General features: G+C 39.4%; 1 long non-coding RNA gene across 1 annotated transcript in view; it reads right to left on the bottom strand.

Moving 5' to 3' along the window:
- Positions 1-26,177, bottom strand: part of LOC118471447 (uncharacterized) — a 129,825-nt gene that overhangs the window by 39,304 nt on the left and 64,344 nt on the right. The gene's annotated exons all lie outside the window — the stretch shown is intronic.

The following is a 26,177-nucleotide window of genomic DNA, read 5'->3' on the forward strand; positions in this document are numbered from 1 at the left end:
ACAACATGCATGTCATGACAGTTTTGCCTTATCTTCCCATCTCATGTTGGTGCTATCTTCCACTTGGCAAAGAATGTCTGCTGCTGTGTCAGGGTGTGCAGGCTGTACAAGCAGGTAGACAAGCAGAAAAATGAGCCGACATAAAACAGAAGAATTCTGACCGACTCAGGTTTCGTTGTTCGTGGAATCACAATCGAAAACCCAACTAATTTCAGGTAAGATTTTGTTATTGGAGATAAGATTGGTGTCCTACTTTTGCTATTACCAAAGCACTTTCAGTGATTACAGATATGAATTCTAAACCAGAAAATGGCATGATGTTTCAAAAATCATAATTACCTAATATATTTGTTGTTTTTTTTACCAAACCTTCTGTAATGTACCATCAATTAGCTGGGACAAAATAGCATTATTTTTTTTTTAAGTGTGTGAAAGTGCATTTGTGACATGCCCTGACCATAACTGAACTATTATCAAGTTAAGGACCATTTTGTACAAACTAATTTGCATCCAAATAAAGAATAAACACGTCTGACATTTTCAAAATGGGTCTAAAAATGTTCCGTCATTTGGCTGTACTCTGTATGTAATGGCTATGTACTTTATGTCTAAGCAAATTATGCAAATTGCAGTTGAACAGTGCAAAATGTCCTGCAATAACATGGCATGCCTGGACTTCTGCATTGGCTTTCTGCCATAATGGTGAGTAATGGAGCAACAGATGCCTTTTGCAGTATGAGAGATGATTATGAAGCTTATTTGATCCGTCCACTGCTAGTTTAATGGTACACATGGTGATTCTTTAAATTAGTGAGAATACACAGCCAAAAATTGTCTTGGCTCCATACCAAATACATTATCAGCTGGGTATAAACACATCGCAACTGGCACAGGTGAATTAAGACAAATATAGGCCAAGTCAGTGGATTCGTTTTCAAATCGGTGTCCATGAACTGATTTTTCTATAGCAGCAATCTAACTTTTTCTTTACAAGTTAATATGTTTTACCTTACTCTACAAGCAAATCCATAAAGTATCAGGTAAAAAGCCAAGAGATCATCATCACTACATTATTCTAAATAATACAATTTCCTCGGTTTAGTCTGTGATGGAAATTTGTGATAAACTTAAAGAAACAAAATGCGTGATTACATTTTCTGCATTTATTTGAATCACACAAGCAGAGTCACCACAATAGTTTGATCAAACGAGTCTGTCACCAGTCCCTGACTCACTCTTAATGTACGTCTACATTACATAAAAGGCACAGTATCTGGGAAGCTAAGATAAGACGTCTCATCCACTGCTGGGCAAACCTGAACCTCCCAGGGGTGAACACCGGTTATCAGTCTCTGCACACACTTGTGTTGCTCTATGTCCAGCATCAACAGCACGTAGGTCAAGTGAGGATAAATGACTAGTTTTTCACTACATAGACAACATCCTCTTTTACTCTGATGCATACCTGATGTTTGAAATTATTCAAAACCTTGTACCCCCTCCTCTTAGACGACTACCTGGGCAGTGTATTACAGGCAGGACTAGAGCATCTAGAGGTGATTTGGGTACCACAGTTCAGAAATACAGTTTTTGGTTGATCTGCTTTCTGAGTAAAAAAGTGGAATTCCATCCCTGCAAACATTAGAGACTCAGAAAGCTTTGCACAGTTTCAAGCCAGCCTCAAGATGTGGCTTAAGTCAGCACAAAATTGTCACCAGCCATATTTATTATCTCACACTGACTGGCTTTTAGTATTTGTGTTGTTTTATGCAGCGTACTCACTGTCTGTGGTACCCACCCAGGAAACTGATGCATATTGGCTGCTGGTTAACTCTGTTGTGATGACTTTTAATTGTGCACTGCCTCTGCAAAAATAAACAATAAAATAAATAAATATATGAGCAAGTAAAAACTGAGATTGAGTCTTCTTCTGGCACGCCTCAGTAACTTCAGTGGTATCTGAGTAAAAGTGATGTGATGTGATATCATTGGCATCAGGCAAGTTACTTGAAATTGGAGATTACTTCTTAAAAAATACATTTAAAAGCAATTACACTATTTTACTAATTACTCATCAGCAAAAGTAAAGTGTCATGTTACTAGTTTACTTCCACGTTGCTTTGATAGTTGACTTTTTGTAACTTACACAGTCCGTCATGTGCTTTAATTCAACTCCAGATCCTTCACACTGAGGTACTGCATGGTTGCATTTAATATGTGTAGAAACAGGTATAAGCAGCTGACTAACTGGAGTATTACTGGAAATAATAGTTAAAATGTATTTAATGAATTCTGAATACTAGCGCTAAATGTCCATTACATTCCTGAAAAGTATAATCACATTACTGTAATATGTTGTTTCTGCCAAACACTGAGCATCATTTTGACTACATGAAGGATGTAAATGGTTTCAAATCTTTTGCACCAATTAGTACAAATCAGTGTTTTTCTCTTTATTGCAGAATGTGACTAAGTGAGGAATGAGTCAGTCTGAATGTGTTTTAAAGGAAAACTTTTGTAAAGTCTATTCAGGCAAGTCTGTGATTTCTCTTATTGGGCTACATGAGTAAATTTAACCTAACGTGATGTTCCTTAATCAAAATAAATAATTACTTTTCTCAATCTACAGCTGTCTGACAAATTTCCTTGCATCTTATAGGTCACATAGAAGATTCCCTGCCATCTGGTGAGTTTGTATGTTTAATTTTGTTCTTGTAACAAATTTATGCAGAGATCGGTGACTGAAACAATTAAATTATTCATTATTTTCTTCATAATCAGTTCTCTTTTCTATGATATGTCTAAGAAATACAGTAACACTTTTCTTGAAATGTCTTGTTTTGTCAGACTATCAGTCTAAAACTTAAAAGATACTTAAATTCTTATTGTATATGACAGTAAAATGTATAAATCTTCATATTGAATAAGATGGATTAAGCAAAAATTTGACGTTATTGCTTCAAAAATGTTATTCATTGATCATAGCCAAAAAGGAAATGTCCGTGCAGGACAACATACAGCCTGAATACTCGCCTCTTGGACCTCGGACTCGACTGACTCACACTCTCCACTCATTGCTCCCAGTTGTTATGTATTCAGACATTATTTCCTGTACAGCTAATTGCAATAAAAGTGGCAAAGACAGAGCTGATGTCAAATATCGAAACAAGTTCACGTCTTCCATGGATGGCATCTGGACCCTTAGGCCTCAGTTGACCCAGCGCTGCTCTAATTGTGTGTTCATTATAATACTTTAGTAGCTGGAAGGCCCGAGTGCAGCTCTGATAGTTCAGGGTAGCACCCAGAGAGATGGACTCTGCTCCAGGGGTGTCAGGGGGGAAGATTTTATCTATAGCCCCATTCATGGAGAAATATTTCTGTCCATTTGGCAGAGGGCTGCTCTCTCAGAGGGCTGAGCCAGAAGATAAGAGAGATGACTAAGGGCAGGAGACAAGCTAATGGGAGGGAGATTTCCCATGGCTGGCCAAACCACTAGCAGCTGGCCATCTGCAAAAGCACTACAAAGCACGAAAACATGATATTCCCAACAAGCTTAGGCCATCATCAGGATCAGATTCACAATTTTAACTCTTTTCATAGTTTGGAAATTATGGCTTTGGACTATACAGAGCAGCATGTAGCATTATTTGTCACACAGTTTCTGTTGTGGTCGGAGTTGAAATTACAGGTTTAGCCGAGACATTTGAGACAAACAACTTCCTTGTCTTCATTTGGAAAAAATTGAGTCAAAATATTCCATATAAATACCTCAGCACTTACTGTTTTCAGTTTTAACAGTTTTACAAGGGAAAAAAGCTGCATATTTTAAAAGAAGTGGATCATTTTAAACTATTTTTGCCTATTTATTATGTACCCAGTGCCCCCATAACTGAGGTTTGCCATGTACACAGACAAGAAAAGGTTTAGAAAATAAAGAAAAAAATTGGGAGAAATGCAAATAAGCTGCTGATTTGGGGCCAAAGTCCTGTTTATATTCAAAAGAAACTCTTAAACTTGTTCAGATATATTCTCATGAATAATAATTTCCTCATCTTAACTATGAAAATAGCAGCAAGTTGATTGATTTTTCAGCCCTGACAATAACTGCTGTAGCAAATGGTAGGAAAGGCAGAATGTGAAGTACAATAAAAGGTGAAAAAAATAATACGGTGTTGTGTTCCTGCAGTTGACAATCTAAATCTTTATGAGAAAGTGGCACAACAAAAGATCCGCCCTGATTTCCAGCTAATCCTGAATTTGTAATTAGTTGCTCTCCCAAAGCGAGCTCTAGTTAAGCATCAAAGCCTTCAAAGTAAATCTAAACATACTATTAGAATTAAAACACTGATTAGAGCAAGATTTAAGGTGGAAAGGAAATCTTGTTGGAAATCACAAACACACACTCTCATGGACCCATCCAAAGCCACCACCGGAAAGCCTGCGGTCTGCCAGAGAAAAAATGTCCATAAACACGAGTGTGGGTTTGCCTTGGCCAGAACATGTTACTGTCTCTCTCTTTTCTGGGTGTGTAAATCTTTTCTGCCTGGTGTGCTGTGAATCTGCGTCCAGCATTAAGCAGCGCTGTATGCCAGCTTGTTTTTTTCTTTTTTTTCCCCTCTCCGACAACTTTGCGGTGCACAATTGTTTCAGTGTTTCTGTCCGAGGCCTCAGGCCAACGCAGGGATGGAATATGGAATCATAACGCCGGCTGTGGTCATTTCCTGTGGCGCTGATCATCCAGAAACTCTCCGCTATGAGAATATCTGCGCTGCATCACAGCAGACCTGTCTTCTGTTTTCACTTGCATCTGCTTTTCTTCCTCTGTGCACTTTCACCTCTTCCACGCACCCACTTTCTATCTGCCTGCTCAAGAGGACTTGGATATTTCAGGTTTCATAACATGAATTCTAAGTGGATTTGAAGCTGCGGTTAATCAGCGGTTTATCGTGTCTGTGACCAGCGTTAATTTTGTGGGAAAATCGGACCACAGCGAAGTCCATTTATAAAAACAAATATTAAGACAGGCAAGGTTCTGAGACTGTTTCAGCCAAAGAAACCAGAAAGAGTAATCCAACCCTCAGGCTGATGAAAGTGGATTTCTACTCCGGTTATGTGGGGACACCACCAGAAGAAACATTGTGACCCATTTGGGTTTCTGACCAGCAGTTAAAGGCACGATTTCCCCTCAAAAAAGTGCAGTCCCAAATCAATCCTGCTTTCATACAACATATTTTTAACAAATCACACACTTTACTGAAAACACATTGTTCCATCTGCAGTGATTCTCTTTTAATGCAACACTGCTGCCACAACTTGTGGATACCACAGTTCAGTGAAAGTCTGCAAATACTTCCACACATGACTGCTAGCTAAAAAAAAATGCACCGATACATGGCTTAGGACAAATTTCCGCTTATATTTCTTGATGCTGAATGAAACTATTTTTGTTTTACTATGCACTGAGGGAGATAAGTATTTGATCCTCTGTATATTTCATGGTTTTCTCCACATACAAAAAAAAAAAAACACAAGCAGTGTATCATTTCAACAGTGGGTTTACTTTAACTGAACGCATCCAGAAAAACACATTATCTTGCAGTTATAAATTAATTTCCAGTTGATTACAGACAATAAGCATTTGATCCCCTTCCTACCAGCAACATTTCTGGCTCCCACAGACTAGTTATGTGGCCAAGAGATAAATATATATAAGCTTATTCAGCTTTAGGAACTAATAATCTGAACTGGTTACAATAGTGATATGTGTCATAAGTTGTTCTAACTGCTTGTATGAAAAAAGCAACAGCGAATATTAAGATACAAAGACAGCTCTCGCCCATGTGCCCTCTTAGGACCAAAATGAATAAGTGTTGAAGTGTTGCTGCTAAATGCACCGGGTGGAAAATGCCTGTCTTGCATTAACAAACAGAGCAGCTCTTCCCCTCTCTGTATGAGTCAGCTTTGGGGGTAATGACACATCCTTTACAGTAGAGTTTCCAGTTCAAAGTGCTTCACAAACAAAGAGCTCTGCTGGGATCTCGATGGCTGCTGCATCTTCTTGGCGCTGCTCGCATTCAAGGTGCAGGAGAGTTTACTTTGGCTGGTTGTCGAGCGCTCCGCAGCAAGGCAGGGATTTGAAAGGAGATCAGAAGGTCTCACATTGTGGTCACTTGTTTGATTGGACTTAATTCCTCTGAGTGCCACTGACATGCCTTCCTTTGTTGACTAACCGTGAGCGACAAAACGCACACAAAAAGCTGCTTATTAGATAATAGTCGCTGCTGAGTGAAGGCTTTTAAATGATTTTAATTCAATGCAGTGTTGCGTTTACTAGCACTAACCTGAGGCTTCACTAAAATACACGTTCCAAATTATCACTACTTTCTGAATACCTGCAACAGCCACAAGCAAAACAATTACTGCATGAATGAAAAGATAAATAGAGCAACAAAAGGTGTTATCTAACAGCGGCTGAGATTATACAAGCAAAGGGTTAGAAAGCTAAATGTGGCTCTGTGCCCTTTGCTCTTCTCCTTGAGGTTTTGTTTGTTTAACAATGTTAGATCCTGGAAGCTACTGGAGGTGCTAAAGAGGGAGGGCAGGCTGGGTGTCAGGAGGATGTTCCACTTCCCAAAACCAAAAGGTGGCAGTTGTTCTGCTGCTTTTGGTCTCAGACAGAAAGTGCAAAGAAGTTTTATTCTCTTGTTGCAGCTTCCACAACATGAAGATTTGCTGCTTTTCTCTCCAATAGGTTTTTGTAAAAGGAATTTCTTTTGGTTTTGCACCGCTGGTTGGAAATAACAAGCAGTTTTAACAAGAAGTTCACTGGACTTTGGAAAGATCTTTCTTTCTTATATGAAATAAACTATTAAATGAAGAAGAAACTGAAGATGTGATGACTGATCCATGAAAGCAGTTTGCTGTATTTACGAGAATATTGCTCAGTGTTGGGAGTAACAACAACAGAAAATCAGCAAGAATAAAAGCTAAAAGGGTTTATTTTACAGTGGTGCTTTGAGCTAAATCTTCGCATTGGTTAGCTAAGTTGTTCCCCATGATAATGCTAACGTGTTAATGTGTATAATATATTTAATGCTCCAGACTGTTCTATATAGTACAAGACTCAATCTACAGCTGAGACTAACAGGAATATTAGTTTGCAGATATCTGTTTTCAAACCAAAGTCATATTCAAAATTTTACCCAGTGGTGGCGCTGAAAGAAAAGTCAGCCTCCAAAGTTATTATTCATCCTGAGGGGGGCATGAGGATAAGAACAAAGCTGTATTGCAATCCATCTAACAGTTATTGCGATATGTAAGAACATCCTCATCCTGCTAACCAACCATTTTATATATGTTGAGGGTAAACCATTTTCTTTTTCGATTACATTTCCTTGCAATATATCACAAATCCATTTATAATCAATGAACTGTTGCAATTTATTTTACTGCCTCACTGTTGTTCCATTTCAGCCACCCAATCCTATATTAGCTGAGGTAGGATTTGTCACCCCTGTACTCTGGAAAAGAGGAGAAACTTGAAATGAAAATACTAAAAGGGTTGTATTTGCTGAAAACTATGATATTTTCCCAAACCCTAACCAAGTAATGTTGGTACGTAACCTTAACCAAGCTTGTAACACAGATCAATGTCCACCAAAGTGTGGTATTCTCCTAAACCTAACCAGAAAATGAAAGAAAACTGAAGGTAAACAATGATAGAAAATGAAACTTAAGTCTGAGATGAACCCTTGTCTTCTGTGTAAAAGTGTGGATTTTGTGGCTTTTTCCAAATTAGCTGTTTCGCTTTCACTAACAGGTGGCAAATTACATTTATTTTGAAATGAAATTATATTAATTGAGACAGCCGTTTAATTGCATAGGAGAGTAACTTTGTGAAGACAGACTTGTGCTAGTAGGGCTAACAATGTTGTGTACTAAATTTACAAAGAAAATGCATTTTTAAGATTATATATACTTACATTAATTTTGCCAATCAATTATTTAGTGAAGTCATAGCTTGGTTTCAAACATCAGGAAAAAGTTTCCTACAGCCCAATGCAACATCACCGAGCATTTCATTCAAGAAGGGAAAAAGCAGCATTATTTTTGTGAAATATTAAGCATTTCTGCTGCTTCTGACTATCAAGTATTAACACATAAATCGCCTGCTTGCTGCAGCTTCACACTATATAAATCATCCATGTTTTACTGCAGCTGCAGAACGCAGAACAACATTTTCAGAAGATCAGAATAGCTTTGTGGGAATTGTAATTATCTATTTCATCACATTCTCAAGACACACAGAGAAAAAAAACAATTTTCCAAATGCCAGCGGCCCAGCTTGTCATAGCACAAACATCTCTATGCAGAGTTCGCCTTTGAAGTGGTCTGAGGGAAGCTGTGATGACAACATGATGAACTCTGCATATGAACTTGGTCGTTTTCACTTTTTGTAAACACTAAGGTTGGATGACAGGGGTGGTAAAAAGTGGGGTTTAAGAAGAAGGAGGAGGTCTGCAATGACAAACCGGGGGCAGCTCTGTCAAGCTTTGTTCCACTTCCTCTCCATCTCATAACACAAACTGAGCCGTGTCAGACGAAGATCAACACTGGGAAGAGTTTTCGCTGTGGTCAAATGGCGACTGCACACCTCATCTCTCAGCAAACGCAGCATGTCTTCACCTAACAGCGACCAGCAGCGAGAGGAATCGAGCAGAACAGCTGAGAGCAGCCAGCTGGCCCATTTACTCGCAAACAGAGTAAGTGAGAATTTCAAAATGCCCTTCTAGGAATGTCTCAGATCTATTACACCGAAGACACACTAAATGAGAGAGAATTATTGTCCTCATTAGCTCAGATTTAGCATCATCTGGTGCTAAATGGTCTGGATCCGTTTGCTATGGGGGCTTTCAAGATGTACGAGCAATTGTACTTTAATCCTCAATAAGCAGCAGGCAACAGAAGGATTGCAACATGTCAATTAGGCCAACATTTGAGAATTATTTATTTATTTTCTCAACTAATTGAACTAACTGCAAGAAGAAACGACAGGAAGTCATAAAAAATGTCCATCACAGTTTTCCCAGGTCCTGTCAAATTGATTGTTTTGTTCAATCCATAGCACAAACACTGAGATCAGACATCAGAGAAGCAAATAATACGGAATATTTTCAATTATATTAATATTAATTCTCTCTTGACCAACTTATCACTTAATTGCTAAACTGTTTGACCTTGATGATAAAAAGAAAAGGTGAATTGGGACTTCAAAAGCTGCAAAATGGCAATAAAAAAATAAAAAAGCAGAAACAGAAATGGACATTCAACTTGCAAAGGTTTTATGGGAGAAGAAATGCAGCCAATTCGACTTGAAATTCACTTAACTAAAATACACATGGCATCAATGAATATGGGCTTTATTGCAGGAAAATTGCTCTTTATATTTAAAGACAGAATTTTCTGCAAATGCAGTATTATATAGTATGTTTTTACAATACCGTTTAGTTGCTGTCTGTTTTTTTCTTTCCTCAGGCTGATGAGATGTTTTGGTTAAAGCTCCGCCGATGAGTGTACACAGGTATCTCATTAGGATCTTTTCTTTGACTGGTTAACCACCACCAAACATACACAGCTTGGCTTCACATCTGCTAAAGAGGTACTCATGTTGAGATTAAACATTGTGGTTTCCGCCTAAAACGAGGACTGAACACGAGCACACAGGCACGCAACACAAACACGAGCGCACATCAAACAGACCCGCTGCTCAACCTGCACTATAATGCTCTGCAATTAGTTTGTGTTTTGTTTGATGATGATATCTTCTGCCCCGAGGCTCCCGAGGTACATGATGAATACGTCCAACTAACCTCATTGTATGATCCCACCCTCCAGCTGCAGCTCTCACCACCTTGTGCCACAATGTCTTCTTAACTGGCACAGAAAAAAATCTGTTGTGTTTCCTCAATATGTGTCAAAATCTCCACTGGTTTAGAGTCGAACAAACTGTCATCAGCTCTTCACACAATCCTTTCTGATAGCCAAACCACAAACAAATGAATCAGTGGATCAAGTTTCCAGAATGGAAAGTCTATTGTCTTAAATTACATTTAACAATCTTTAATGAGATTTGGAGGCATAGCTCATCTTTGAACTGCCTTCTTAACTGTTATTATTATTATTATTATTATTATTATTATTATTATTATTATTATTATTATTATTATTATTATTATTATTATTATCATCATTATTCTTACGAGAAGGGCTCTATGGAAATGAAAGAAGTGACAGTGCCAGCTTACATTTGTGGCAGGGGATGAAACTAAAATTGTAGACGAATCTTTTGATTCTCTGAGACTGGGCTCATGCTTCAAGAGTTCTCAAATACTAACAGAATTTGAAATCGAGTTTCATCATGTACATAAGAAGTAACTTCACAGATATTCTTCTCTCCAAACTCAGACATATAACAAGATATAAAAATAATGGCACACCATAAACTAGAGGATGTTCTTTAAACTATTGTGAAAGAGGCCGCAATCAGGGAGCATCATGGGATCTAATGGGGACACAGATGTATAAAAAAAATGAAAGAAGATTGTGTAGCAATAGCTTGCTGTAACGCTAATAATACTTTGCAGAGAGAAGGAAACAAAAGCAGAAAGCTAAAGGAGAAGATCACATCGGTTGTCTATTATTGAGTTCATCAGTTCTAATATCTGTAGCTAATGTTAGCCTCAAGGAACAGACTGCGTTACCGTGACAAATGTAACCATCCTGATTTTAAATTGATTCTGTAAATCCCTCACATTAATAAATAATCAGAGCCAAACATTGCTTCAGACCAACATGGCAGGTCATATTTCTTCCTCAACTGTCAGGAGGGGTGAAATGAGGACGAAAATGTTAGCATCTGGCCTTCACTAGCCAAAATGTAGAGACACAAGGTTTAAAAGGCACTGGCAGCCTATTTATAAAAGGAGCTTTTTAGTGTTTTTGATTAATTCCTTGTTAAATTTTTGGGTGTTTATTTGTGGGTTTTTTCGTGCTGTTTTCAGGGGTTTAGTTTGAAAAAGGTGATGACACACATTCCTGCATTCAAACTGAATTTAGTAGCATTTGGATCATGATGTGCTGACGGTTGTTAGATTGTTTGCTTGTGCTCCCAAATCAGTTTCACTAAACAACGCCATAACAATTCTGACAAAAGTTAAAGCTGGAGTTAAATGGTATCGGCAAAAACCCAAAATCAGGGGTACCTCAAAGTCCCTCCTTCAAAAAAACCCACGAGCACAGTCATCCAAAACTCTCAAGCGCTGATGGAAAGAAATAAAACTACCTAACAAACAGGCTACATGACCACATTTGCAAAACATGCCACTCAAAGTCACCAGAAGCTAACATTAAATTATTACTATCACACAGCACTTCTTCATAACTCATATATAAACAGATGCATGCAAACTAATAAAAGAGAGACTACGAAGGATGGAGACCACAAAGAGTGCTGGAAAGATGCACAAATACAAATGGAATGCAATCATTTGGCACATTTAGCCGTGCAAGATGTTACAGGTTTGGGTGAAATGTAGCAGCAGATTGTCTGCCAATCAATATCTGTTCGCTAGCTCTAGCAATGCGAAATGAAATCTTGTGAAATATTTTACTGGCATGTAGTGAATGCACAGGCAGAGTGGTAGGTAGAGGCCATCCAATCTCATTCGGACCAAATGCAATGACTAGATGTGTTTTTGCAGGCTTGTGACTGCTTTAGATAACAGATTTTTACCTTTTTTCTTATCATTGCAACTGATTTATTGATTGCTGCTGGGATGTAACAAGACTTTCAACACATATAATAAGAAAATACTTGTGGAACACATTGCTTACTCCAGCTTTAACTGAATAAAATTGCTTGGTTTCTCTTCCAAACTTCACCTTTCAATTGTTACTCATGTAATAATCAATATGCAATGCTAAAATTACTTGGAAAAGATATAAAACCAAGCTTTGAAAAGCATCACAACCCTGATATTAGATCTGCTCCACAGAGTCAGAGCCACCTGTCCGAGAGGCCCGCCGAGCGGCTGAAGGCCAACTCTCCAGCAACATGTCAGATTCTATGATTAACATTCCTGCCCGGGACTCATTTAGCAGCTCTGTCAACAGGTGGACGCAGGGAGAGAGGCGGCTCACAGACAGAATAATTGGAGGGAATTCTGACTGTGTCCTTCATCACCGCTAATAATGAGACAGGTGAAAGAAGGAGCTGAGGTTGGGAGTTTCTATCTGCTTTCCCTCCCTCTCTCCACCCTCCTGGACACAAAGAGAGAAAACTAGTTTGTGTGTGTTTGTGTGGGACGGAGAAACAAAAAGAAAGTAAGAGAAAGTGTGGAGGTGTCACAAACAGAAGTGAGGTCTGCTGGTGGTGTCAATTTGGAGCCGTTTCCTTGGCAAATGGAGTGTTAGCTTTTTTGTTTTAGTTTTTTTTTTTCTTTTTTTTTTTAAAGAGTTTTTTTTTTTTCTCTTTTTTTCCCCCAAGGACCCAGGGTTAGAAAATCCTGTGAAAGCAACAGCTGTTGTTTCCTTTTCCCCAAACAAAGGCCAAGGACCCACTGGAAGCTGATACGCCATTCAGGGGCAGTTGTAAAATGAAACGGCTGCACAGAAACGAGTCGGTTCTTCTCTAAGCCACGACAATTTGCCGCTTAAGGCAAAGATGGTCCAAGAGCAGAATATCAAATTGCACCCATTTTGATTTCATCTCATACATGGGAAAAATAACTATATAATGAGACACAGAATGATTAATTTATTCGGCTCAGCTGCCAGCAGGGAGGTGACAAACAAATGAGTGAAGAAAAGCACAGAAAGAAAGACACACAAACAGCAAGACTTTCTCAACTCGTGTTTTGCTCGCACTTCACATGAATTAAGTTGTATATCTTTAAGCCAGACAGGGCCACTTTCATTTTACAAATAAAGATTATTTTCAGCGTTTGGTTTTGCAAATTTGGATATGTTAATGCCCGGTTTGTAAATCTCCCTGTAATCGATGTTGTACTACTACTAACTCCGCGACACTGTCTCAACTATATTCTGATCATTTAAGTTGAATTAGTGCAAAAATGTACTCTGCAGCCCGAGTGACGCCATCTCTTCCCCTGCTGTCTGAGGTGCAGCCGTAGGTCAGACGCTAATCTAAATATTTACGTCCTTCTTTCCACAAATCCAGTTTTGGGGTTTTTATGTTTGACTGTCTCTGTAAATATTCACACAGCTCAAAGTCAAACAGAAGTCCGTAATTCTCTACTCTGTTGCCATCTTGGACCACACCGGCTAGATTAATTTCTGAAGCCAACCACAAGCTCGACATAAGTGTTGCAATAGTTGTCTCTGGTGGAGGAGACCGCTGGCTCTGGAGAAAAAGAACATTCAACTGCAGAATGTGTCTGAGTTTGCACTGTGGCATGGAACCGAGTCAACATCTATTCCTGATTCTAAATGTGAGAAGGACACGCAGAAATATTTATGGTTTTCTGGAGCACTTCAGGGACATCTTATCACCTTATCTGGAACAGCTTGGCAGTTCCCAAAAGCATGAGTGCATGGTATGAAAGCAGCAGACTTGATCCATTTGACACAGTTAATTGATGATATAAAGTCAATTGGATTACCTCATGAGCTAAAAGAATAGTTTGTCAGTTTTTGTGAATATTCTCTTTCCAATAAAGACCCCATCTGATGAAAATGTAGTTTTTTTTTAACATGTCCAGAAGACACATTATGAACAAAATAATCAATCAATCAAGTGCCATGTAATTCAGCGTAGGCGATCATTTCTCTCCAGCTCCTCCGATCTTTTGCTCTCTGAATTGTGACTGTTGCTCGTTCCATGTGTAGCCATGATGTAAGTCTATCTATCATTTTCATTCTCTGTCTGCCTCGGACTTGCAGGTGGATGGATGATTGTAAAAGCAGATTCAGTTTGAAGTGAATATATGGTTGTATAATTGCAACGCTGGGCAGAGGAATCCATAGATCAATGGCCAGGGTTACAAGTCCAGTATGGACACTGCAGCTGAAGAAGGCAACGGAAGACCATTTATTCCTAGTGCAATCATGAACTTCAGTCAACATCAGTTTAAGCTTAAAGATGTGAACGGAGCCTTCAAGGAAAGAGCCTCATCCAGTAGGGAATTTCATGTGCCACAGGTGAACCCCGATCGTAATCCAGCAACTGTAGGCAGAGCAAAATAAACAGTCTACTATACCACGGCTGAGCATTTCCAACTCGAAACTACAGGTAACCAATGAAAACCTCAAAAACATAGATTCAGACCTCCAGGATTTCAAATGTGGCAAACCTAAACAACCAATCATGTTTAATGTGCAGGGCGCATCGGACATTTAGCATTGAGTAGTTTTACGGCGCTTAGCAGAGTCATGTGAGCTGGTGTGCTTAAGGTGCAGCAACTGGAAGAAGGGTGTATGGAGAGCAAGGTGGGATCTTCACAAATCTGCACATTCTAGATCATATTTAGTTTTAATCAATGACCAGAGAGGGACTTTAAAGGAATAGTTTTTGGGATATGTGATTATCTACCTTCATTCTGAGACTCTTGTGTTTCGACATCAAACATGAACCCAAAGCCAGGAAACAGACTGAACTTAGCTTAGCATAAATACTAGCAACAGGGGGAAACAGCTAGCCAGGCTCTGTTTATAGGTTAAAAACATCTTCCTATGCAGTATCCCCAAAGCTCACTAGTCTTTGTTAGTCTTCACACAGTCCTTGCTGCCAGCCAAGAAATGGTCATACACTGGAAAACTACAACTTTATTCATTCATTTTTGAACAGATTGAATGCAGAAGAAATAAGTTGAAGATGTAAACAGACTTTAGATGTGCTGGTATCTTATTCTTCCTGTTTCCAGTCATCACGCTAGGCTAAGCTAACCATGTGCTGTCTACAAGCTTCATATTTGACTGACAGATGTGACAGTGGTATCAATCAATGTGAATGAGCATGTCTAACTTTGGCTCTAAAAGCCAGCTGTCACTACGTTTTCTCTGCCTTTGGAGACGAATCCGAGCTTTTCCACTTTTGTTTCAGTTGTGTGTGCATATGTGATTCCTTTTTTTAAGCTGGGGGTTGGGGAGCTAAGTGGAAGCAGCTGTCTCCAGAGGTTTTACCTGTTGGACTGCAGCCAGCCTTGAACTGTCTGCTGCTGTCTGACTGATCCACATCAGGGGCCTCAAGTCCTGCACTGACCATATAATCCTATTTAATCATTAAAAAATTTGCCAGTTTAAACATTTGGAAAACTTTGCCCCAGAAGAAATGAGCAGCTCTACTCTATCAGCTGTAAATCTGATATGTGCACATATTATCCAGCCCTGCAAAACACACATTTATTATTGCTAAGCAAGAAAAGCATGGCAGGAAGCCCAAGTAACCACAAACTGATTTTACCTATGAAATTTAGGCCTTTTTATATGCAGTGTTTGTATTTAGCTGTGGAATCCTTTACAATTTTGGGAAATGTGCTTATTGAACATGTTACCAAGACAATGTTAGCTTAGCATAGCATTCGAACAGTTAGAAAAGGGGGAAACGGATGGAAAAAAATGTCTGCACCATAAAAATCCAAAATTTGCAAAAAGAAAAAAAAAACATAATTGCAAAAACAAATTATAGCGTTACTGGGGGGGTTACGTGCAAGATAATTCCTCGGCATCCCTCCTCCTCTCTTTCTGTCTCACTTTCGCTGACACAAACACTCCCACTTCCATGCCAACATTTGGGCCTGTTCACTTTCACTCTCGATCTCGCATCTCCAGCAGCACCCTCCCCCTCAAAAGCATGCAAACACACACATACGCAACTTCTTCTCTGTTTCTTGCTCCAGACGTTAGCAGCTCCCCGTTGCATGCTCCGCTTTCCTGCAGTGTCCTTAACATGACATACGAGCAGCTCAGGAAAAGACTCGCTCAGCTTTTTGTCTTTAGAGAGTTGCTAATCTGGATTTCAACGTGAGAGGAAAAAAATTGCCTAAATAGGATCCAGGAAAAGAGCAGTGGTAGAAAGGCTCTGGATTTTTGCAGTTTTACTTTTGCTTGCATAATCATTATCAATTGCCGGTTCTAAATGGTATTAATTTATACTGTTGCTGTGTTTTTTTCTGCATATTTTACATGTTTAGCCCAGTTTGTTGACTCATAGTGCATCATCACATTGTTTACAGGCAGTAACAAATCACTCATTTTGCCGGGAAAGGGAGGCGTACATTCGTGTGACTCTTAATAACACATTTTTATTATTTTGTTTATGTTTTTGCATAACTTACCAGTGACTGGTGCTACTTCTACTGTATCCAAACAAACTTCATGCTGCAGTGAGCGCACCACCCAAAGCTACCACAGAAAAAGTGAAACATCTCCCCTCCTCATATTTTGTCATCTTATTTAGTTTGCGGATTCGATCTCTCACTGCAAAACAATGCTGAAAACCGTCCTGCTCCACTATGAACTGAAGCACAAAGAGAGCTTTATTAATGACCCTGAATCACCAGTCGAGTGGCTCTCAGTTGCTTTAGTAAACCGGACCATTGTGTGCAGCGCCTTTGCAGCCCAAATGGGATTATTCATTATGTGTTTAGCTCATGTCAGCACAGTCTATTACAGATTCATTGTGTTTTGTGCTTTTGTGCTTTAGGACACAATTTGACTTTGAATTAATAGGAATTATTTTGGGAAGAGATGTCAAAGTAGCGTGAGTCTACACATATATTTAATGCTCATTTATTGTTTAAGAAGAGATTTTTAACCCTACGGAACCCCATAACAGATTTCAAAGACATGCCTTTTTTCTTTTTTTTTTTACAAATTGCAGAAGTTACACAATTTTTCAGAGCCACAAACTGCAAAAACAGAAAGAATTGTTAGATTTTCAACTTTCTGATGGACCTTGAACTACTTTTCCTGTCAGAGAGTTAACCAAATCTAAGTTTAAAATGGTGATATTTCATGAAAATCAATTAATTCTACATGTCTCTTGCTTCAGAGGCTTTCAAAAAACTAAAAAAAAATTCTGCACCCTTCAGGACAACCGTGAAGCTATTAGTGATGCAGCTGTGAGCAAGTCAGGCAACAAAAATTCAAGGACTTTTCGGCCAAACTAGGCTGAACTGCAGACTAGCAAACTGTGTTTACACAGAGCGTGAAGGGACACGTATGGAAACAAATTAAAAATGTAAGCAGTAAAATACTCAAAGTATGCAGAGTAGACATGTTTTTTCTCTAGTACTGATAGCATCTGTGGAAAATTGGAAAATGTTTTACATGCTGATCAGGGTTTTTTCCCCATTTTTTTGTAAAACAAATAATCTATTTTTTAAAAATTATTTATAGCATTATAACTGTGCCACTCTGCACAAAAGACGTTTTTGAGTTCTCTCTACCTGTAGCCATGTGTGTGCTGTAGAGGTGCTGTATTTTATACTGTAGTACAAAAAGAGCCCACAGTGAATAAAAATGTAACAAAAAATGTCCAGAAACTGCTTGTACTTCAAAGAGTTAAAAATCACTGTTTAATCACCGCGAAGCAAAAACTATTACGTTATTAATATTATTATGATGTGATTATTGTATTACCTAACAAAGCAAAAACCTTCAAAAGCTCATGTTTGTTTACTTTGGATATGCCCCTTTAAATCACGTAATTGCTTCCTGTTCCAAGTTACACTCAGCACTTCTTTTACTGCCACTTGTTGGACTTCAAACAGAGGCGTCCTCCGCTCTGAACCTCTTTCAGCTGAGGGGTGTAGGGCAGCCTGCTGAAGGCTTTCTGATGTGTTTGCTCTTGGGATTTCACTTGAAGATGTTTACAAATGCCCCTGCAGGAAGCACAACAGGAAGAAAGGAGATCTGAACCAGTGTTTTGAGTGGCACGCTGAGCTTATAGGGATCATTTACTAATCTGTTGAATACATAAGGAATTATTATCACTGAGAAATGTACATGTATGTGGACTAATGTAGAAACAAAGCCACTACAATACAGAATATATGTTTATAATGCGGTGTTATGTTAATTTTTTAAGCTTTTAATCCCATAAAGTTTTTGAATGTGGTTTAAATCAATATTTAACCTAGAATCAAATCAAGATCTGTGCATATACATGTAAAAAAAAAAATGGGATAATGGCTTAAAAAAAACACAAGAAACGCACACACATGCACTTGTAAAAATGAACTGAGATTTGTGCTGCAGGACTAAGGGACCAGTGTTGTGATCAGCACCTTTCACAGCTCCTTCTGTCCCACGCCTGCCTTTTCATTAATTACCCTGAAGGCTCCCATTTGTGTTGTGGTTAACAAAGCCACATCAGCTCACACACTGAACAACATATTTATGACCTACAGTCTGTACCGTGGCTGTTCTGCATGAGCCTGCACTGCTGCCTGCCCTCCTCTGTGAAAAGAGGGGGAACATAAAAGAGGAAATGAATGTGTGAGGGATGAATACGTGGCCCTGGGGGTCAGCTTAATGGAGTGAGACCCCGGCCCCTATTGACTTCCACTGCCAAACTATTAACTCCCCACAACTCCCAAGCTGCAGCCTCATTATTCATTTCAGGGTGAAAGCACGTTTCCTGTTTATGTATTTTTTTGCCCTGTTTAGTTGATGTTTTGTGAGGAAATAAATCATTTTGCACTGTGAGTCTTGTTAATTTAGCTTTGAGAGCCAGTTTTAATACCAGGATACACCCATTAAAGTTAATATGACACTTTGGGGTTGTTTTAAACAATAGCGGTGCAGCTGGTTAAGCACACGAACTCTCAGTGTGAAATTTCAAATAATTGTGACTGAATACAACTCTTTTACTTAAAAGGGTCGGTTTTGTTTTACAGTGTTTCTCACCAGAATGTTTTGGGTTTTTTTTTCACCAACAAATAAACACATGTATAGTCCTAAATACATTTCTTTCTTTATAAAAATGCTTTTAATTATTGGCATTTTTTTCTGTTCAAGCATGTTACCCAACTAAATGTTCCAATAAATGCAGAAATGTGTGATCACGTGTTTGTGAGCACTTTATTTTCAGTGAATTTGAATAATAATTTGAATTTAATTCTCATATTTAGGAAACTGCAATCATGAAATGTTTGAAAACTTTACTTAAACATCTTTCAAATGAAGAATTATGATTAAAGTAGCTTAGAATAGTTTTTTTCTCCGACTGACTAATTGATTAATTAACTAATTCTTGCAAAATATAATAGATTCTGTTGGTTAGATGCTGTTTCCGGTACAGGTTAAACCAAAGAAATGCAATAAAAGAAGTCCAATTTAAAGGCCCCCTATAATGTTTTTGACCACTAGTGGTGCTGTAGAGTATTATGTTTTTGTTGCATCCCTGTTTGTTTTCAACGCAACAGTCACTTTAGCTTATTGTTTTATGCTTAGAAGTGGTAAAGGAATGTCTCCAGAAAAATGGACATATACAGTATTCAGCTCTGCAAATGTCTTCTGAGGACGTTTAAGGATGCACACAATGCTGAGAAACACTGAATGAAAACAGAATTTGTGTTTGCTAACAAGAAAACTCTACATCCAGGGCACTTTTAAGTAACAGTGTTGAGTTTGAAGGATGATGACGAAACACAGCACAGTGGTTTATGCAATGCAATACTCTGGAAAGTTAGCATGTTCGAAATTATGCAATCTGTCGTTGTGATTTTCACCAGATAAACAGGAGAAATTACGCAATTGTGACTATTTGATATGTTATGTTGCACTAAAGCTTTTTTCCTGGAAAACCCTAAGTTTTGTGTTCATTTGGATCTTACACTGAGACACAAATATCTGAAAATAAGGACACTTTTGCTACAAAAGGTGATGAGAGGGAGGCTTTGCAGGAAGACAACTGCAATGTGATCCTCCTAAACATTCATGTGGCCTCCTTAAGCGTTACAGCAGCTAGGAATCCCTCTGACTTGGATGTGTGCGTGTGTGTGTGTGTGTGCGTGTGCGTGTGTGTGTGTCTTGGGGTGTTATCAATAACAAGTGAGAGTGGTATGTTGCTTTAAGACAAGCCCATAAATGGTGGCCCGGTCACCACCTCCTTCAGTCAGAAGGGGCTGGCTGCAGCTCCAGTTTTCCTTGGCGGGTCAAGCCTGCTATTGAAGTCTGAATGGGCTGCCATGGCAGATTACACTGCACAGCTGTCCCCCTACCGTGGAAATTAAGTTATGCCCCGTGTCAGCAACTTTTGTATTTTCCTCTCTCTGTCTCTAGTCCCTGCCCCTCCCCTCTTTCCTCTATCCGTCTCTTCTTCTTCCTTAAATCGTGGAGGCCCCTCGAAAGTGCACAGCGAGAGGAGGCTTTTGGAGGTGACAATGCTGTGGAAAAAAACACGAAAAATCTCTGCAACAAAACAGCAAGATTGATACGAAACTCCACACAGTTGCACATCCAACTGTTTGCATACACACCACACTGTCGCTCACGTAAACACAAACCGAAACACACAAACAGAGGCGGCCCTGACTCGTTGTCTCGACCCGTCTTGGACCGCGTCCTGCTGCACTCGTGGCCCCGGCCTCGTGTTTTGTTTATTTGTGGGTGAAGTTGTTTGTGTTGTGGTCAAAGTGAAAGGCAAACACCAGCTCCTCCAGTGATGTGTGAACATGCTGGGAATGTCACCCCCTCCCGAAGCCCGCAAAGCAGCTGGACCTGCTCGCTGTTACAAGATGAAGGAGGGCGAAGAGCCACGGCGGACAGACCATAATAAACTGCTAAACACCTCAATTAATGGGCTATAAATTTACACCACGGAATGGCCACAGTATATCTGTGAGGAGCTGATAGGCCTGATCAATACCCATTACTAAAAACAACACATTGCCAAGTGCTCAGGCATTTTTACAGCTGACTTCTTTCAACCATATACCCACCCATTTCAGAATGAAAAGCTGTACTTCTCTAGAGGTTGTTTACGATATGCAATTTCTGCTGTTGGACCAGGCCAAAAAATACCTGTATCCCCGACAGTTCACATAAAAAGAGTTCCAAACTATCGTCTTAGTATAAATGGTGTCTACGAAAGCAAAAAAGTTTGTTATAGAACAAAAACAAATACTTCTCACTGAACGTTTTCACCGCTGAAAATGACATATGGACGTGTTTTCTGATCTGATGTCCCCATCAGCAAACATCATCTGTCTGTTTCTTTTAAATCAGACATAAAATCCATCCATTATCTATACACCGCTTAATCCTCACTAGGGTCGCGGGGGGGGGGGGGGGGGGGGGGGGCTGCAGTCTATCCCAGCTGACTCAGGCGAAGGCAGGGGACACCCTGGACAGATCGCCAGTCTGTCGCAGGGCTACATACAAAGACAAACAAGCACTCACACATTCACACCTACGGGCAATTTAGAGTAATCAATTAACCTCAGCATATTTTTGGACTGTGGGAGGAAGCCGGAGTACCCGGAGAAAACCCACGCATGCACAGGGAGAACATGCAAACTCCATGCAGAAAGATCCCGGGAAAGCCGGGACGCAAACCAGGGACCTTCTTGCTGCAAGGCGAAAGTGCTAACCACTACGCCACTGTGCAGCCCCAGACATAAAATCACTTGTGAAAATTGAATCAGTCTGAGTTTCATCTGCAACAACATGGCCAATGTGTGGTTTGGTTTACGTACAACAATGGACCCCTCATCCACCGTGACATCCTCTCAATACGTGGACATATGAAGTCACCTTACTTTCTCTGGTAACAAGAGAACTGCTTGGGTACTTGCACATAAACAAATGTAATTTTGGGGCACTTCCTCAAATGACTGATCTTGATTTTGTGGTTTTTCTTGCAAGAAGTCTCCACAGTAGATACAGCACTGGGCTTTTATAGCGTATTTTAAGTCTGTTTTAAAGCTAGTTCACATGCATACCTCTATTTCCTAAAGCTTGGGTTTTTCCTCCTTCATTTTCACAATGCTAAACCAAAAGGCAGTGATACAACCCCAAGTCCATAGTCATGCTGACTAATCTGTGGCCTGCAATTACCAGTTCCTATAGACTACCAACAATGGCCTATCGAGGAATGGGGGAAATCATAGGTGTGTATTGATTCTAATGACTCTGTTTGTCAGTATATGGAAACAGGGGAAAAAAGTCTTGCCCCAGCCCTATTTTGACCACATCCACCCTTGCACCAAATTGCCTCATGTCGAAAAAGAACCACACTTTGACATCACAACCCTAAAACTGTGTTTCTGAATATCTTTACCCTGCAAAGAGTTTTCCAATTGGTCACCTTTCCGTGACCTAAAACAGAATTTGCATATGGACCTAAGACATCAAGTGGGAAAGGCCTTAGGCTGGGCAAAAATGTACATCTCATTTCCACAGTTTTACTACTTAAGCGTTTAAAATGTTGTTTTGCAGCCTCTTGCAGCACATTTTTGCATAGTTTTCCATGATTGCATAAGTTACTGGCAATAATATACACATACTAGTTTCTACACTAAACTTTTGATTGGATATCTTGTACACACATTACCATCATTTGTTTGTTAATTTACTGACATATCATTACTTTTTTTTTTTTTTTTTAAACTTTTTGTACTAATTACTTCCACAGTGCATCACTCTCTCTGCAGGAAACTTTCATATTAAGCAAATACTTCTCCAGTACATTTTATGTTTCATCCAATATGTTATTATTACCCCACAGGTAGTCCAGCACAGTCTGATTCAGTCCACAAAGTATATTTCTACATTTGTTTTTCTTTTTCTATTCATTATATATTCATTGTAATATTGCTAAACCTCTTTAAATCTTAAAAAAAGAAAATTGTCATTGCAGCGTTGTTCCAAAGCAAACCAATGGCTTTGTGTTCCTCTGCGGCTAACCTACTATAGGTGTTTTTTCCTTTCTTTTGCAGTCTTTTGATTCTTCTAACACTACACCAGCTGTATAAGCACTGCAGCACAAGTAACAAAACCAGTGTGCAACACTTTGTGACCTCCTTTATGAGACACTCAACAGCAACATTTTAAACAGCGAATATATCAAATGGCTGCCACAAACAGTCAGGTAGCAAAGCGTTCTCTGGGTGACAGTGGGATTACTGCTGCAGGTTTTCTCTCAGGACCCGAGGAGTCGTGCTGCAGCTTGAGTAACTGGATTACAGGCCTTTTTCTCATTTCAAAGGGTTGTGAACTCAGCAGAGGTCTTGCATGATGAAATCAAAGTGGCAGCTGAAATAGGAGGGAGCAAAACAACAAGGGTTTCTCGAAAGTCTCCTGGCATCAGCAAAGCAGCTAATGAGAGAGATGCAAAATCAATGATCTTTACTTTGCCGTGTCACTGGCGTCTCCTGCAAATGGCATGAATTCAGAGCGCGATCCCCAAGCAGGGGCGTATAGGAGAGCATCATCTGGAGAACTGAAATAACTCCGAAACACAATGCAAGAACGCACTCCAAATGAAAATGAGAAGGGAACAGCTACCAGCAACACGTCTTTTAAAACCACTTTTTAACAAATGTGCGTCTAAGCAATGGCAGGAGCGCAGAGGGGAGTCGAGGTGGAGCCCATTCCATCGAATACCCTGTGGTAACTTTAGGGGATTATTTCCAAATCCTTTCAAATGAACTTTCCATCTCAGTGCCTCCTCCTCCGTCTCAGCCATTCCAACTGTCCAGCCGTTTCTACATCACTTTTTGCACAACCTCGCGTGGAGCCAAGGCCAAAACAAATGCCTGTGAGAAATATGGTCAGCGCAAATCACGGGGAGGAAGGAGCTCGCTGCAAGGTCTGAAAAGGCTGAATATTAGGAATATGGCTCATTTTATCAGCGTGAAAATCCCATTATGCACAATAGGTATATTCACAACTAAAGTACTGAATGATGCTAAATTTGAAACCATATTTTTAAAGACTAACAAAACAACCTATGTTTGAACCTTGAGTCCGTGGGGAATACACCAGAACTCTGAAGCATCTTGTGTTCCATTGACTTTTTTTTCTTACGTTGCAGCTGAAAAGGCTCCATAGAGATTTTCCATTTACCTGCCCACGAAAAAACACCACCTCAGCTGATGCCAGGACTTAACTGAAAACACTACAAGTAAAAGTAGGGCTAAGGTCAAATATTCCGCGTATTCCTCAGAGTATAAGAAATAACATATTTAAACATATTTAAATAAGGCAACTTAACTGATTCAGCTATCTTGTTAGGAAGGAGGGAAAATATGTGCAAGTAATTCTGCGGTAAAAATGCAGTAAGATTTATTTTAGATCTCATTACAAGCAACCCAATCCAAGCATCAAACCTCCAGCATCAGTGCTGGAGAGAGCTGCACCTTTGTAAACATTGTGCTGTGATAAGCATGGGGTGAAGGGGTGAAGTGATCTGCATGGGGTGAAGTGTGGGCCGTTTTGTTCAGGAGGCCAAAGAAACAGAGCTTGGAAGTGAACTGAGCTCACTGAAGCACAGTTGATGGCAGAGATACCTTACACACGCTCAAAGAGCTGGAACACAAACAGCCACAGTTTGTAAATTAAACCCAAAACCACCACCACCACCACCACCACCCCTCCAAACACATACGCTCCTCTGTGCAGAAGAGAGGGGGGCATTTAGCATCCACATGTCACCAAAATCAGCTGTGATAACTCTGCATTTTGTGCTCGCTTCATTTATTTAAACTAAAAAAAAAAAAAAAAAAAAAAAAAAAAGACATACCTCAAAATGTCGAAAATTTGCCTTGTGAACACAGAACTATGAAGTGTATTCAAGCCTCCCGTTTTATTACAAGCAGGCCACTTTTGAGAGATTTTTTTCTCCTTTTTTTGCACTTCATTCATCCATTCACACACTGCGCATTATTAGAGCCTAATCAACGCATGCTGCGTTTTTTTCTAAGTGCTGAAACTGCCTGAACAAATGCGAGAAGCAAAAGAAAGACAAGGAGGAGGAGGAGGAGGAGGAGGAGGACAGGCCGGGCTGCAGAGCTATTCTCCTGCCTGGAAAGCTTCATGCACGGTGGATCACATTACCGACACTGCAAGAAACTGACAAGGTATTTCATTTAGGAGCTGCAGGATTTGAGGAACTTCTTTTTTTTTTTCCAATCAGTAAATACACAGCAGAGATTTTTACTTTTACTGTAATGTCTATTATGTAAAAAGGCAGGAACAAAAATGTTGTGAAGTGACTTTTTGAAATAATGTTATCTTTTTGTGTATTTTATTGAAGCGTAAAATACATAAATTGCTAAAACAAACAAATGTGGAGGAAAAAAGTAACAAAAACACACGGGATGTCAAGATAAAACATCCCTCGCCAGGCCTGTCATGTGTTTTCTTCTTCTTTTCTTACAGTGGAGGGTTGAGACCCAAGCGACAGCAGATCGTTCCCACATGCTTCCCCGCCGCTCGGCTCTCCAGAGGTGTCAAGCCAGCCTGAAAGAATGAAGTGCCTCCCCATTGTGCTACCCAACTATTATGTGCTTAACATTTCCATGACAAAGATGCCACTCGACTTCTCCTCCATCCATTCAGCTGGAGAGCCCTCGTCCCCCCTCTAATAAAACATTTTGCAGCAAATCATTGATTTAAAGCCCCCGAAGCCAAGCAAAGAGAGAGAGTGGTAGCAAGATCTGCAATATCTGTTGCACATAGGAATTCTACAAGTATATATATATATATATATATATATATATAAAAACCCCTAGTACACACTTATCTACAGCACACACCTGCATACATTAATATGTAAATAAATCCATTTACATATTAATTTCGCACCAAACTATGTGGAACTGCTGTCAAAAGACGGAATAATCAATATTTTAAATTTTACATTAGTTTTAGGATTTAAATGTCATTGTGAATGACATGTCTACAAATAAATACACAAAATAAAAACCACATAAGTAAGCAGTAAGCAATATTTTAGATACTGTAAAATGTTTATTTAGATCAGTTATGTAAATGCTGGAGTAAAAAAAAATATACTGTTTTTGAGAAACACATAAAAACCTGATTAATTTAACAGTTAGTATAAACTCCATAATGGGAAAAAAAAAGTACAGTAATGTAGATACGCAAACAATTTGCTTTTGACACTTCTAACAGCCAGTAACTGTAAATTC

The sequence above is a fragment of the Amphiprion ocellaris genome, chromosome 6, assembly GCF_022539595.1.
Source record: "Amphiprion ocellaris isolate individual 3 ecotype Okinawa chromosome 6, ASM2253959v1, whole genome shotgun sequence".
Classification (NCBI taxonomy): Eukaryota; Metazoa; Chordata; class Actinopteri; family Pomacentridae; genus Amphiprion; species Amphiprion ocellaris.